At 32.0% G+C, this 12379-nt stretch overlaps 1 protein-coding gene across 2 annotated transcripts in view; it reads left to right on the top strand.

Annotated features, from left to right (window-relative positions):
• LOC120768076 (protein numb) overlaps positions 1-12379 on the top strand; it is a 115426-nt gene that overhangs the window by 53409 nt on the left and 49638 nt on the right. Inside the window, exon 1 of one of the 2 annotated variants that reach the window (XM_040094605.1) lies at positions 5810-6423. The exons of the other annotated variant lie outside the window; for it this stretch is intronic. The gene's annotated coding sequence lies outside the window, so the exon portion shown is untranslated. Of the gene's footprint in view, positions 1-5809; positions 6424-12379 lie in introns of those variants that run through there. 2 annotated transcript variants of the gene reach the window in all.

The raw sequence follows: 12379 nt of genomic DNA, 5'->3' as shown, positions 1-12379 counted from the left end.
GAAGCTTACGCAAACTCCATAGAAAAAGCTCTGAAAGCTTTAGACGTATTTGACGGCAATCAAACTTATTTCAGGGTAAGGTCACGTCCACTTTTTTCTCATTGAAATTGATTGTTATCTAACTCCAACTTAATATTCTTCGTTATTCAATATTACGCTGTGCAACATGTTGCAAGTACACAATTGCATGCAATATATGAACCACCTTGTCATGCGAAAGTTCATTTATCAGCAATATAATTGTCTTTTAATTAGTTCATTCAAACAAACATGAATAAAATCGCGAATAAAAGGAATTTATCAATCTGACAACGCACAGTTATCTGCATTGTTGGTTGGAAATAAATTTCCACTCAAATGACAAACCATCAGTTAAGCGTCACTCATTTGTTGTTGACTAAAATTAAACACTTTCCACATAACTTATTACTCTTATCAGCTCGTTTTGGCATTTTATCGCATTTCAACTTTGTGCCACCGTCACTATTACAAAGACAACAACACACAATTGTTGTGCATATGTACTAATAGTCGCATTTATGTGTATGAGCATAGGTGTGTGTGTGTGTGAGTGCAATTAACTTTCGTGATAAATTCATTCTATCGTCGCGGCCACCCGCAAACCGTCATTAGGGAGTTTCAAACAATGTACCGTTGTTGGAGAGCAATAATTCACGAGCACGCATCGGTGACACAGATTGGCCGGCACAAAGCGCATTGATATCGTAAATCGAGCAAAAGCCGCTTGCGTGTGGCTTTGCGGCACTTTATGACTCCATATTTGATTTGTAGTTCACAAAAAGTGTGCAAAAAAAAGTGTTTACAATGAATTAATATTTTTGTAGATTAAGAGGTTTGCGAAAACTTGCATGACATTTTTTTTTAAATGTTATGGTCGAGTTCATGGAGCGTGTCAACTGATTCACGCTTTCTGAGCGAAGCTTTCATGACTAACCACATAATCAGATGAGAAAATAATGAGAATGAGCTCAATGCTCGTTGAGGTAGCGTAGAACCAGAGTTACATGCTATAACGTGGGTTATATTATGACTAGAAATCGATGCGGACTTTAGTAAACACTTGATGACCACCCACTTAACAAATAATGTAGTCCGCTCAAATTTGACCCAGGATTTATTACCGCTTCAAACTAGGTTCCTGAGCCAAAACAAGAATTCCCACGTTTAATCAAATTTTCTATACACTTTTTATAAGCGATGTTGAAGAGGCTTATCCCACGGTAGTTGGAGCAGATTGTGGGGTCTCCCGTTTTGTGGATTGGTCAGAGCACACTTAAATTCCAATCGTCGGGTATGCTTTCGTCCGACCATATTCTACAAAGAAGCTGATGCATACCTCTTATCGGTACATCGCCACCGTATTTGTATACCGCGGCCGGCAATCCATTGGCTCCCCTCGCTTTGTTGTTCTTCAGACGGGTAATTGCTATTCCAACTTCTTCATTTTTGGGCAATAGAACGTCTTACCCATAGTCATCGATAGGCGAATCGGGTTCACCATCTCTAGGTTTTATGTTTTCACTGCTATTCAGCAGGCTGGAGAAGTGTTCCTTCTATAACTTCAGTATGCTCTGTTCAGCACTCACTACAACTTTTTGTGGAGTTTTCGAGCATTACCCCTATCGGCCAGCTTGTTCGTGCTTACTCATTTTTGTCTCTCTTTTCTTTTGTCTGCAAATGCGTTTCGATTACTTCTTCAACTCTCGGTATCTATCCTATCCCCCACGTGTTGTGGTCGATGGTGACGTTGCGAGGTTCGCAGTTCGTTTTTTCTCCACTGCGACACGACACTTATCACCGTACCAGCTGTTCTTTTATCTTTTCCGGAGTCAATGTCTGTTTGCAGTTGTACTATGGACCTTGAATTGCCGTCCAATTTCCCTTATACCAAGTTGCTGATGAGTGCCCTCAGAGAGTAACAGTGCAAGTCGATCAGAGGATCGTTTGGATGTTTGTTGTGATTGCAGCTTCTCGATGTCGGACCTTCCTTGTGTTTATTGAAATTGGTTGTTTGCAGCACAGAGGCGGGTGCATATCCTGACTGCAACAAGATACTGATCCGAGTCGATGTTAGGACTTCGGAGCGTATGCACGTCTAAAACACTGTAGACGTGTCATGATCGATTTGGTTGGTGGCTTTTCAATCCGGAGACAGCTAGGTAGCGTATTGAATTTTCCTATTAAATCTAGTTCTACAGAAAACCATATTCGGGTCTAGATGAAGTCGATCAGCCCCAACCCGTTTAAGGATGTTTCTCATAGGTGTGCTCCAAGCCCTCATAGAAAATATCTTTGTTCACATCGTCCTTCTCTTCCGTGAAGACGTGGGAGCAAATCAGCGATATGTTGAAGAACTTCGCTTTTGTACGGATTGTGGCTAGACGTTCATCCACCGGGGTGAATGACAGAATGCGGCGACGGAGTCTCTCTCCCACCACGAATCCCGCACCAGATTTGCGCTCCTTTATATGGCCAGTATAGTAAATGCCACAAGGACCTACTCATCTCAGTCATTGTCCCGTCTAACGCACCTGTTGGACGGCGGTGATGTGAACCTTAACTCTAACGAGGTCATCAACCAACTGGGAAGTGGCACCTTCCCAATTAAGGCACCGGATATTCCAGATGCATGCACTTAAATCGTAATCCTCAATACATTTGCCGTGGTCGTCATCAAAAGCGGTCTCTCATCTGAGGCTGTGATTTCCTTTTTATTGTTGAAGTTTTATACGTGAAGGATCCTAAACCCAGGGCACAAACCTGTGGAGGGGTGTTTCAAATGGATGTTCTTTGGCTACCCAGAGGATATTTGGATCGGAAGTCTTGAGCTGCTTGACCCATATGTAAAAGAACCGTTTCTGTTCACTCCCAAAGAACGCTCAGAAAACTTTCCTCACTTGCGTAAACTTCTACACATAAATCCATCATCCACACAGGAAAAAGTCTAACGGTGTGATATCACACGTTTTTGATGGCCAATCGACCGACCCAAGCGTGAAATTATCTGCCCACCTAAGTGTTTTCTCAATAAATCCATTGACTGACAATGTGTGTTGGAAGTGGCGTCGTCTTGTTGAAACCAAATGTCGCCGATATCACGAGCTTCGATGCGATGCCGCTTGGGAAGGTCGAACGGCTTAAGTTCTTTCAATAGCTATATTTTGTGCCCTTTCAATTTAAGATTTCGACGTAAAATGTGCCAAATCGTACCAAACGTAAGTTTCGAGTTGCTGCGAACGAAAAGAATAATTTCTCCACGGTCTTCATGTACACTCACAGCTAAGGCTGCTATTTTGTTTTCACTGCGTGCTGGAAGTGGTCTATTCGGTCGAATTTGGGTCTCAAGATGGGTGATGGTGTTGCGAATAGTATGCTCAAAAGTAGGCCTATTATGTTGACCATAACGAAACACATAGTACCTCTATGTGGATCACCCGTTATATAGATGTATTATATGGTCTCCGAAATTTTGCAGGATATTACAAGCTTGATATACTCTATTTAGGGCATAAATAAAAAAATCTGTAAAAATACTACTGTCAAGAGATTAAACTCTATTTTCTGAGAAATATAAATAAATCTTTATCATATATTAACATATATTTTAGGCAAAGTTGACCATATAACTTAAGAACCTTGAGGAATATAAAAATGTGTGATTCGGTAAATGAGTAAGAAATTAGAAATTTAAGATATTAAACAGCCTCATCAAGGTAATAACTGCACTAAATTCAATCTCTAATCAGTTGAACTGTTTTGAGTGACAAAAATGTTGATTGGGTTATTTTAGCCCTAACACTCTTAATTAACAAAAGAGCGCTATGCTTTGTACGCAAATTTCTTTGAAAAAGCGCTCTTCTGTCTCAAACGGCAAACTCAAAATTCGAAAAGATAAATATTTGATCGTAAGATGACCTTGTGCTAATCTTTAATATCACGTTACCTTTGAGTTAAGGTATGAGCGGTTGCATTTGTTTATGGAAAGAGAGTAGAGAGAGGAAAATAAAGAGTTTGAGAGAGAAAAATAATGAGCGTGAGAGCGAACAAGAGTGTAAGAGCGGGCGAAATTAAAGTACTGATAACGGCATTGCCAATTTGAAGATAGAAATAAATTGCTTACGCAGCGTGGAGTTCAACAATTCTTTGAAAGAGTTACTCATCTCGAACATTTTCTGATTTTGAACTTTTACTTATTGTGATTGCTTGGTTAAATATTTGAAATATTTTAATGTTTTGCTTATTAATACAGTTAAAATTTCCACATTTCTGAGTCTAAGTTTTGTGCTGAGTCTTTTTAGCCCATCTACGGCCAGCAATCAGTCAAAAATCTGCACTCACTCTGACGCTCTGCGTTCCGCTTGCTCTCACACCCGCTCTCGCTCTGCCTTACCTGTAATTATCTATTGTTTGCGAGCGCTGACAGATGTGTTTTTACCTATTGTGCGGCGGAAAGAATGACATATTAACTGCTAGCGCGAGACAAGGCGCACGCACACACACAAACACATTGTATATGGACTGTATAGCTATTGTGTGTTTATATGCATGTGTGTGTGTTTCTTAATGCAAACAGTAAAAAAGAACAAATAAAATACGCAAATACACACAGATAAACACCAATACACTTAAAAAATATATTTTTTCCAAACATGTACATACATATGTATGTATGTATGTATGTATGTGTGTGCAAATATGAGCCGCAGCGTTTCGTAAATTATATGTAACTGCAAAAGCAAAAATAAATTATTAACAAAAAACACAATAAGCCAAAAGGCTGTCGGCAGTCGGCGCAAAGAGAGCGCCACAATCGCCGGTGTCATATTAACTGTTTATTTTGTCTATATGCATGCGTGTGTGTTTGCTTTTGCGCGTCTGTGTGCGTGTGCGCGCCTGCATTAGTAATGGTTTCGTAGCGCGTTGCGTGCATTGTATATATTTTAAGCGCGTAACAGCTGTCCAGCGTTTTTTTCAGACCCGCAACGCTTATACACACATATACCCACACTTACAAATGTGTGCGTGTGTGTACTGCACTCAGATAAAACATTTGAAAACTGACTCAACTCAACTCAAGTCGACTGAGCTAACACCACCACCAACACTACCAAGCGATTTGCCAGCTTAACAGCTAAAGCGAGCGGTTTGCGAGCGGGGAGCTAGCCAGCCGCTTGTCAGTACAGTAGAGTAATTTGAGCTGCTGGAACGTACATACGTGTAGCGCGCGCTTGCAACGGGTCTACGGGGCAGGTTTCTCGCAAACATTCTTTTTTTTTTGGTGGTGTACTTTTGGGGTCCAACTCGCTAAAACGGTTAATACGCGAACGCGAAAAATACGAAAAGAGTGTTGGAAAACGGTATTTCGAAAAGAGTTTTTGAACGCATTAATTTTTAAATTCGTGCAGAACGGGTTTAGTTAAAAATAATAATAATAAAAAAAAAAAGTAATTTATTTTTTGAAATTCGTCATGCGTATAATTAATTTAAAAAAATAGAAAAAATTAGTAAACAAAAAATATTTTTAGTGCCAATAGCACTAGTGAAACGCAAAAGTTAGTGAATTTCGGTTAGAAAAAGAATGCCAAACTGGTTATTACACACAGAAAGAATGCTGACACAACTGGCGGACTTTGTGTATTGTTCAATAAGAAATCAATACCAATACAACAATAAGTGAACAACAACAATCTAACAGCAAAAAAATAACAACAACATTACAGAAAAGAAAAAACAACAACATTATAGCAAAAAACAACAACAACACTATAGCAAAAAACAACAACAACACTATAGCAAAAAAGAAAAAAACAACAAAACCGCCAGTTAAGCTAGAGCAACAATAACAAAAACAGCAACCAGCGTAGACAAAGCAGACGTACAAAAATAAAAGCAAAGCAGCAAAGTAAACGACGTGTATCGTTACGAAAACCGGACCTGAAGCGACTGACATTCCATTGGCGACAGAGGCAGGCAATGTATTTTTTTTAATATCGAAAAAAATATATAAAAAGTATATAAAAAATATCAAAAAATAACAGAAAAAAATATTTAAAAAAATTAAAATAAATATTAAAAACCAAAACTAAGAATTATGCAAAGTCGCGAAATAGGAATTTTCAAATATAAAACAACAGCAAAACCTCTAGCAGATTATTAAACAAATTATATACAACAAAAAATACATAGTGACCACAACAACATTAGCATACTAGTTTCAAGCTTAAGCTGGAAAATATTTTTTTCCCACCAAAGTATAAAAACAAACAGAAAGTGCATAAATTAGATTTGCAAATTTAAAAAAATAACAACAACAAAATTATCCAGTGGTCAAAAAGCAACAAACAACAAGTGGATATGAGACACATGGATATGCACGAACACAGCCGCTGTTGCCCATAAACGGTAAATTAATTTTACAAAATCTTAAAAATACATTATATAAATGAAAATAGAATTAGCAATAAATATATTTATGAAAAAATCATACACAACCTAGATATTGGAAGGCTGCAAGAAGCTAGTGGAAAATGCAACGCATATCTTAAAGGCAAGGCAATGAAGCAAAACCAAAAAATAAAATATATAAATACAAAATTATTATAATAACGGTTAACTAATATTTACAAAATAATAGAAAAAACAATTTAACTATTAAAAATTATTATTATTGAATTAAATTATAGAAATAATTAAATGAAATGAAAAGGAAATATAATAAATTTAATAAAAAAATAAATTAAATCAAAATATAGAAAAAAATTTTGAAAAAAAATGAAAAAATACAAAAATTAATAAAATATTTAATAAAAACAATTAAATTAATATAAAAATAAAAACAGGAATTAAATTAATAAATAAAAAAAATATTTAAAAAAATATACATGAATACATAAAATGATAAAAATAAAAAAATGTAATAATTAAAAAAATATAACAATAAAAATTTTAACAATACTAAAGCAAAAAAAATTATTATAGTAAATTAGTAAATATTAAAATTAACAAATAAAAAATATAAAAAATTTTTAATAAATAAAATGAAAAAAATACGGAAAAACGTAAAAAAAAATTAAAATAAATAAAATAATTTTAAAAATAAAAAAATATAAAGAAAAATGAAAATTATATAAAAAAACGTGTTAAAGAAATAATTAGCTATTTTAGAAATAATTAAAGTAACTATTAGTTCAAAAAGAAAAACAAACAAACAACAAAAAAATATTAAAAATTGAAAAAAAAAATTAAAAGAAGTAAAAACAAATTTTAAAAATAAAAAATACAAATACAAATGAAAACTACACATATTAAAATAAAAAACATATTAAAGAAATAATTAAATAATTAGCAATTTTAGAAAAGTATCTATTAATTCAAAACTGAAAAATAAATAAATGGCTAATTAATTTTTAAACAATTTTATAAATAAAAAGGCATAGTTCATACAAGATAGTTAAAAAAATCTAAAAAATAATTTAATAAAATAAAATATATATAATAAAATAATAAATAAAAATAATATATAAATAAAAATAATATAAAAAAAAAATAAAAAAAATAAAATAATTTAATAAATAAAAAAATATATAAAATATAAAAATAAAATAAAAAAATAAAAAAAATTATAATTTTCAAAAAAAACAAACACAACTATTAATTCAAATATAAATGAAAAAATAAGTAAAAAAATAATTACTTTAAATTATTGTTCAAACAATTTTATAAATAAAAAAATATTGTTACAAAAAAAATTAAAAAAAAACCTAAATAAATTACAACAAAAAAATTCATTCTAAAAAATAAATAATAAAATAAAAACTAATAATTTTGCAAAATAATAAAAATTATAAGTAAATAAATTTTAAATATATTATATAATAAAAATTACAAGAAATAAAAAAACTAAAATAAATTAAATTTCGTTCAAAATTAATTGACTGAGAAATTATTAATTAAATGAATAAAAAAACAGTTCTAAAAATAATAATAGTAAATATTAATTATATAATAAATAAATATCGAATTAATTTATAATTTATTAATAATAATTTTTACAAAAATTGTAGAAGTATAAATTATTTGTTCAAATTAAATTAATTGTTTAAAATAACTTTTTTTAATTAAAAATATTACAATAAATTACAAAATAAAAAATTATGATAAATTAAAAAATATATTCATACATAAAAAAATTAAAAAAAAATATTAAAAATTAATTTATTTAAATTTATATATGCTTTGAAAATATTAATTTACATACACATACATAGAAACATATACATACATTCAAAGAACTTTATGCAAAATACTAAAACAAATAAATAAGTGAAGCAAATATTAATTAAAAGATAAATAAAAAAGATATTTAAAATATAAATTAAAATTAAAAAGGGACAAATAAATAAATAAAATAAAATTTAAGTAAGTTAAAATTAAAGAAAATATTACATAAAAATTTATTAAAAATATGAATGAAAAATAATATAAATAATATACATATAAATAAAATAAAAAATATGAAAATATTAATTAATTATATACAAGTTAAAAACGAAAACAGATACTTAAATAACAAAATTTTTTAATTTCCGCACACACACAAACATAAAAGCATTTGCTTTTAAAGAACCTCATACAGCCACTTTTGACGTTTTGCTTTGCATTGCTTCTTTGCCACTATTTTACTTTACCTCACGTTTCGTGCCTTTTTTGCGATTCTTTGCAAAACTAGTTTTTAATTTCATCCAACGCTGCACGCCGCCGAGTCGGTGCATTGCGCCGCCTGCCGTGTCATGGCACACGGTTCAGCTGTTAACGACTTTTATTGCCAACGATGCGTTGTTGCTTTTATTTTTGTATACTTTATTTATTTTTTGCTTTTGTTGCAATTGCTATTGGCGTGGTACAGCGGCATTCCATGCTTCTTGCAGAGATTCATTTTGCACTTCTAATGCGTGTGTGTGTGGTTGTGTATGGTTTAGAATAATACTGCGTTGAGACACTGACACAAAAAGCAAAGAGGTTATGTTCGAACAAAAAAACAGTATAAATAAAAATTATTGAAATTTTTAAACTATTAACTAGGTTTGGTAGTGCAAAAATTGAATTTCGCAGAATTAGCACTTTGAGGTGTGCCGCAAAGAGCAAAATAAGAGAAAATGAAATTTTATTGCTTGTTCGAAGCGAAAAAGTAGCAAAATAAAAAAAAAAAATAAAGAATTTATTGGACAATTAGTGAGTTCAGAAATAAAACACAAAGAAGAAAAGAATAGGAATTTACAATATTTTTGAAAAAAATAGATATTTTTTTGCATCTGGAAAAAAAAATTATTATAAACAATTATTATTTTATTTTTTCAATATTTTAGAATTTATTTAACTATTAATAAATTCAGAAACAAATATAAATAAGAAAAGAATAAGCATTTACAATATTTTTGAACACAAATATATATTTTTTTAAATTTTTCAAAAAAATAAAAATTTTTTTTTAATATTTTACTTATCAAAAACATAAAAACAAAATGTTAAAAACATTTTTTCTTTAATTTTAATGTAAATAACGGGTGATGTTCTCATTTCTAGATTTTTCTTTTTATAAATATATCCGAAGATCTTTTATCTAACTTAAGCCTGCATTAAACTTCAGCATGTTTTAGAATTTAGCTTGTTATAAAACTTGTTATTCACCGTCTCACACCTTGAAAACAGCTGTGGTTCTGTTGGCTATTGTCATGTCAGCTGTTTTGATGATGTCAGTTGAGTGCCTGGTCTCTCCGCTCTCTCTCAATTAAAATTTCACGTTACGCTGAACTAATTTCCAGAATTTCTTCTGATATCTAAATATATTATAAATTTTTCCTAACCATCTGAAATCTGTGTTGTAAAGACATCATTTCAAGCATTTCTAAAAAAATGGCTATTTGACTCAACAGCTATATATTTCATGTACTCTCTTTTCCTCAAAAATAACTCATCACCTGTGTTGAGCACCTACGTACAAGTATATTCTCGTACGCTCTCTAACAAAAATATTTAAGCGTTGCAAATTAGAGTGAATCTATAGCTAAAATTAATCGTTTAGGATTTTAGAAACCCCGTACTGGAAAGTACTTTTAAATTACAGCACTTTTTTTGCTACTAAAACATCGTAAAATATGAGCTCAGCACACCTGCACTCCGCTTAAAATTTGCATACCTATTTACTTATACATAACCTTAATCGAATTGACACTGACTCAGCGGGATTGTGTCGCACTTTCTGATCATTTTTTTGGGTTACTTATAGGTTTCTAGCACATTATGTATGTAAAAGCTAGACAATGTGGAGTGTTGTACTAGATTTTTGATTTTGTGGGCGCGTGGGAATTTAAAAACCTTGCCTCACTTATCGGTGAGCTAATTAAAATTATTTGAATGGCTTCTAAAAACATTAAAATTCATTAAATTGAAATAAAACTGAATGTCAAGCGTGTATTTAGGCAAAACACAAATGATAACGGTAGTTAATGGTATAACATTGTCGCATTTTAAAGTCATTAAATTTGACATAAAAGCAATGGCGTTAAAAATCAGCTGAAAGTAGTTTAGTTAGCTGTCTTGCTCTTGTCTCTGAAACTGTCTACCTTTTCTCTGCTTTTAACTATGTACTTAACAGTGTTTACTCTAAACATTTCAAGTTGCATTTTGCGTTTATCTTAACTGTTGATGTTTTATTTACACAATCGTATGTCAAATACAGCTGACACCCTTGAACTGCCCAGCTGAAAATTTTTGGTTTTTGAAAAAAATTTGTGATTTTAAGAAATTTGCATTTTTTCGAATGTGACAGGTGGACTTGTCGACTGTAGACTTTTTTTTATTTTTTTTAAGCTTTCGCTTACATTTTTGTCAGTATTTAATTATAAATTAGATTTTGAAAATTGATCGGTCCAATTAAAAAAAATAGAATTTTGGTAAAAGCTTTGTTTGCTTCATAAAAACAGATAATATTCTGCATTAAAGTTAGTGATTTTCTTTTCTTGTGATTTTATCAGATTTGTATTGCTATGATTTTACGCTGGATTTGGATTGGTAATGGACAGAACATTTTTTTTAAGGAAATTGTTTTAAGTAAAATTTAATTAAAAACAAGTAAGGAAGGGTTAAGTTCGGGTGTTACCGAACATTTTATACTCTCGCATGGTAAAGTGATAATCGAGATTTCATAATACGTCATTTACATATTTTTCAAATACCGTACTTTTGTAAAGTTTTATTCCGCTATCATCATTGGTTCCTAATGTTTATACTCGTATTATACAGAGAAGGCATCAGATGGAATTCAAAATAGCTTTATATTGGAAGAAGGCGTGGTTGCGAACCGATTTCACCCATATTTCGTACATGTCATCAGGGTGTTAAGAAAATATTATATACCGAATTTCATTGAAATCGGTCTAGTAGCTCCTGAGATATGGTTCTTGGTCCATAAGTGGGCGGCGCCACGCCCATTTTCAATTTTTAAAAAAGCCTGGGTGCAGCTTCCTTCTGCCACTTCTTCCGTAAAATTTAGTGTTTCTGACCTTTTTTGTTAGTCCGTTAACGCACTTTTAGTGATTTTGAACATAACCTTTGTATGGGAGGTGGGCGTGGTTATTATCCGATTTCTTCCATTTTTGAACTGTACATGGAAATGCCTGAAGGAAACGACTCTGTAGACTTTGGTTGACATAGCTATAGTAGTTTCCGAGATATGTACAAAAACTTAGTAGGGGCAGGGCCACGCCCACTTTTCCAAAACAATTGCGTCCAAATATGCCCCTCCCTAATGCGATCCTTTGTGCCAAATTTCACTTTAATATCTTTATTTATGGCTTAGTTATGACACTTTATAGGTTTTCGGTTTCCGCCATTTTGTGGGCGTGGCAGTGGGCCGATTTTGCCCATCTTCGAACTTAACCTCTTATGGAGCCAAGGAATACGTGTACCCAGTTTCATCATGATATCTCAATTTTTACTCAAGTTACAGCTTGCACGGACGGACGGACAGACGGACGGATGGACGGACAGACGGACGGACAGACAGACATCCGGATTTCGACTCTACTCGTCGCCCTGATCACTTTGGTATATATAACCCTATATCTGACTCTTTTAGTTTTAGGACTTACAAACAACCGTTATGTGAACAAAACTATAATACTCTCGTTAGCAACATTGTTGCGAGAGTATAAAAATTATGTGGAATATAAATATAATTTATATAATTTTAATATCCGAAAGTGATCATATTTTGGTGATAATATTTTGGTTTTAAAAGTATTTTTTAGCTTTATAATTTATCTTGCAAGGCTAAATACATACTGTTCGGCTAATGAAA

Source organism: Bactrocera tryoni, chromosome 2 (genome assembly GCF_016617805.1).
Source record: "Bactrocera tryoni isolate S06 chromosome 2, CSIRO_BtryS06_freeze2, whole genome shotgun sequence".
Lineage (NCBI taxonomy): Eukaryota > Metazoa > Arthropoda > Insecta > Diptera > Tephritidae > Bactrocera > Bactrocera tryoni.
This window is presented reverse-complemented; position numbering and strand designations above follow the sequence as displayed.